The sequence below is a fragment of the Lepisosteus platostomus genome, chromosome 13 (genome assembly GCF_059453375.1).
Source record: "Lepisosteus platostomus isolate fLepPlt1 chromosome 13, fLepPlt1.hap1, whole genome shotgun sequence".
NCBI classification, from domain to species: domain Eukaryota; kingdom Metazoa; phylum Chordata; class Actinopteri; order Semionotiformes; family Lepisosteidae; genus Lepisosteus; species Lepisosteus platostomus.
Genome location: NC_142623.1, coordinates 40,157,663 through 40,162,510, shown reverse-complemented (window position 1 = coordinate 40,162,510; position 4,848 = coordinate 40,157,663).

The following is a 4,848-nucleotide window of genomic DNA, read 5'->3' as shown; positions in this document are numbered from 1 at the left end:
ACCAGTGAAGAAAGATGTGAAGACGGGGGTTTGAATTTAATCCTTTCTGTAGGGGGTTTAGACTTCTAAGTCACAAGCTGGGGTTTATGGCAGGAAAGGGGGTTAACTGATAAGGATTGCAGATGCAAGCTAGGAACCCCCCTGGGTGTAATGTTAAACTAGGAACCCCCCTGGGTGTAATGTTAAACTGACCATTTGCCCAGAACATCGTAAACTGGCCAAATACCATGAACCCCCCTCTTTACCATCAGACCGAGTGACGTCAGAAACGGAGAAGAAAACACTATATAACCCAAAAGTTTGTAACAGTACGTTGAACAATACTTCGGTTTTGTTGTTTCTTGCGGGAAACAAGACTTCGGCTTTATTGTTCCTTGCATGCAATAAACTCATCTGTTTCACTTCATCTCGGGATCAAGAACCTTGTTTCTTCTGTTACAACAAATTTGGCGTAGTCGGCGGATGCTCCAGAAGGCGCAGAACTTCCCATCGGCAGGAGAGACGGTCAGCGCGCACATAACTAAGAGGTAAGGACTCCTCTTTTATTTAAAAGTCCCGACTCTCTCTGACCGATTGGGAAATCTCTGCTCCCTGCGAGAATCGCCCGAGATGACGGAGTAAACGTGAGTTTCTGAATTCCTCTGGCCCGGGGAAGGCACCGGTGTATGTAATGGGTTGTTTGCTGTAAGCCCAGAATTTGGTCTGGCAGGGGTTCCGCGGTATTGTGTACAGGCGTTCGAAGCTGGTGTATGCCTTAATTGCGCGTGGAGTTTTGAACGGGTTTTGGACCCTTACCGTGAAGTCAGGACTGGTGTGGGTCTTAATTGCACCCGGAGTTCTGAAGCTCAGAACTGGTTTGGGTCTTAATTGCACCCGGAGTTCTGAGGCTCTGAATCGGTGTGGGCCTTAATTGCGCCCGGGGTTCTAGAGCAAGTGGTGCATTAAATGCACGTAGTTCAGGACTGGTGTGGGTCTTAGTTGCACCCGGAGTTCTGAAGGTCAGAACTGGTGTGGGTCTTAATTGCACCCGGAGTTCTGTGGCTCGGGATCGGTGTGGGCCTTAATTGCGCCCGGGGTTCTGGAGCTGAGTGGTGCATTAAATGCACGTATAATCCAGGATTGGTGTGGGCTTTAATTACGCCCGGGGTCCTGAGATTAGCTACGCCTTGATCGTGCACAGATTGGCGTGGCGTGGTTTTTTTTTGTTTTAAAGGAAGCAGGAGTGGAGGAGATATATGTATGTATGTTTTTGGTGTTTTCCTTGTTTGTGAAATACATATACACACGCGCGACACTGGCATGGGCGCACCTCATAGTGGGGAGCGGGGCATTAAGTGGCAGGATTTGGGGGACCCGAGAATCGCCCTGATTGAGCTCAGTGCGTAAGTCCACCCCGGGGCAAAAGCAGCGATGCTGGCGTTCTGGGGATGGTGAATTACTGAACAAGAAAGGGGGTTTTCGAGGTCTCGTTTCTTACCTGTGAACAGTGCGGTGTAAGTCCTCTCTAAAGTCTCGGAGAGGCATTTAGATCCTGAGGTAACAGACGCCCTTGGCTGAATGAGTGCAGGAATGCACAGGTTTTTCAAGTGAAAGCATCCCCCTACTGAATGAGCTGTTACCTCACACACGACAAAAGTAAATCTTAAAGAGACCGAACATGTGCGCTAACTGATGGTTTGAGAAAGTGGTGGAAGGGTCCGTTTAAATATCGGAAAAGTGTAAGTTGACGGAAAAGAAGGAGAAAAATATGGAAAAAGCTGAGTTTGTCAGAGGGAATTTGGGGCGAAGACGCCTGTAAAGAAAGCATATATGAGTATTGATTGGCAAAAGCACAAGCATGTAGCTCCCACCCTGGTGCACGGCCGGCACCAGTGGTGGCAGATACATGACGAAAAAGAAAGAAATTGGGGTGTGACTTAAAAGTGTGTTTACGGGGAAAATAAATACCCGGAAGAAGATATACTTTACTCGCTACGAAAGAGTATACGGAAAAAAAAAGCTAAAAGAGGCAGTACAGGAGAATGAGAAACGAATTAGGAATTAACTCCTGGTCACGCTGCACTGGTTAATGTGCTACAGCCGGCGACTAAGTTATATCCTGCTCTCCCACAGGGGAACAAACAGGCAGGAAACGAAAATAATTGGGATCAATTCCCTCAGTGGCCATATGGAGAAGGGGGGTCTGATTGGGATAACACTTGGTATGAGTATGATAAAGACGGATCAGGGTCTCCCCTGTTAGAGGGAGGGCGCCCGCAGGTCTGTACTCTCACTCGAAGTGGGAAAGGACTTGATGTAGCAGGGGCTGGTGCCGTTGATGACAGCGCCACTCTAACACTGTCTCGCACCCCGTCGAGGGGGTCTGCAATCGCACCTACCTTCCCTGATTTCCCCCATACGATCAAATCCAAAACCGTAAGATATTGACCGGTGGGCTAAAGTACCGCACCCGAAATTAGAAATGCAGCGAACCTGGAGTGCGCTTCAGGAATTAAAATGATTCATGTAGGAGTAAAACAAGAATACAGCACATTGTATTACGAAGAGAAAAATATATTCTCGATGTATATGTGTGTTTTATGAATTTGTGTGCCGGCATGTATGTGTGCAACTGTGAGTTTTGGTCTACTAAATGACGGTGTGAGTGTGTTTAGCCAGCGGGACTGGCTAGAGACGTAACTACAGAGACTTGACGAAAATCAACTTAAGGAGATTGGAAAATATAAGAGCGTCTGAAACGTATAAGTACAGTACAGGTGGACGTAAAAGTAGTTAAACAGTTTTTGTATTATTATAAATTGTAATTTATACAATTAGTTGCAATAGTGGAAACAATTTGGTTTTATTCGAATGTCTCGAAACCAGACATGCTGAAACGCTGTAGGTTTAGAATCGAGACTGGGGAGAATAACGTCTTGTGAGAAAATCTGTTTACCTAACGATTAGATCCTGTAAATCCCTTGTAGCCTCCCTAAGTCTGTCCCAGTCCAGTGGATAAAAATGTACTGTTAATGGAGTGTTGGTTTTTCTGTAGGGGATACTGGAGCACTACTGTCCTGCTTGTTTCACTCCTCTGTTCAACAGTGTACTATAGAGCAATGTATATGGGAAGATGGCAGGAGGCCACAGGAGTATTGGGACAGCAAGTTTTACTTGCCGAGTACCAGATTTTAATGGGTGGTTTGATCCCAGATCTATTGGGTTGAAATATTATGCATTACAAAGAATGACTATGCAGAACAGGGTATCACGTGGCTTCAACTGGCTGTGATCACTCAGTATGTTGATGGTATTCTGAGTGCTTCCCCTGACAAGGAAACCCACAAGTCTGAGTTGCTTCAGCTTTAGAGTGTCTAATAGAAGCAGTTATGATAAGGCCCTTTTGTGTCTAGCATTGTGAAATTTTAACAGGGCCTGGGTGCAATGTTTTTTACAGGGTGAGCACAACTCTTAACAGATCTGCTTAAGGGGGGAGTGCAGTACAAGGACAAGATTGCCTTGGTTCCCGCAGCAAAAGCCACCTGTAATAATTTGAAACAAGTTCTCTTACAGGTGCTGAGACTGGGGTTTCCTCAGATGGATCAACCATTCCTTTGTATTATTGCAAGTAGCTGACAGAGGCCACCCAAGGAGCCCGCGAGCAGGTCCTGGAGGCGTGGGGACCACCACCTGAAGGAGGGCACAACCTCATCCCAGGAGAGTGGGTGTGGATCAGGAAATTTCCTTCACAGGTTCTCCAGCCCAGGTGGGACGGACCCCACCAGATCCTGTTGACAACCGAGTCTGCGGTTCGAGTGGAAGGAAAAGATCGCTGGATCCACGCGCCACACTGCCGACGAGCCTCATCCCCATTTACAGACTCAGAATGAAATAATTTCTGTTTATAACAATAATTGTTGCTGTAGGACTATGTTCCGCAGGAATTAATGATCATCTCTCCCACAAAGGAGAACATGGAATTAATTCCTTTTTAGGCCTCTCCTATCTGACAGCTAAGAAAACCAACCAAAGTGCCTGCTGGGTGTGTGCCGCATTACCCAAATATGTACAGGGAGGACTTCCTATGGGAGCCATTACTTGGCGTCGCGAGGAAGTCATAGGCATGATCATTTGGAGGGATAATTTAGGAGATTTTAATATGACAAACTATGGGGGTTGCCATAACACGACTTTAACCTGCAAAACATTACATATCTACAGGAGCGAGGCTTAGAGCCCACGAGTTTCACAGGCTCTTATGTTCCTAAATATAACAGAAGCCATACACCACCATACCTGACTCTCAATAAGGAACGTGAGGGGAAACGTATGTTTTCAGCACACTAATTGGTGCAACCTTACCATCGCTGCAAATATATCCACCTCTACCTTCCAAATTCCAGGATGGGATCGGCACACCCCACAATTCGGTATAAGCTTCTTATTTTCAGAGGCATGGGGAGCGCCAAACGGAACATCTTTCATTTGTGGAAAACGAGCCTACCCATGGTTGCCAGCCCAGTGGTCTGGCTCATGTTATTTAGGATATGTGGTTCCTCATATCCATGTTCAAATCCACAGCCCCTTCGGACCTAACCACAGACCACAAAGAAAATTGGCTGATTGGGAATATTATTTAGGTATAATATTTCCACAAGCCGGCATGAACTTTCTGAGTCGAGAGTTAATTCAAATGGCCTCGACTTTAGAAGAATTAGCAAAGTCTACCTCATCTAGTCTGAAGGCTGTTAATGATGAGATGGTAGCCCTCAGAACAGTGGCCATGCAGGCCCGACTAGCTTTAGATTATGTACTGGCGGCCCAAGGAGGAACTTGTGCAGTAATTGGCACTGAATGCTGCACATATAT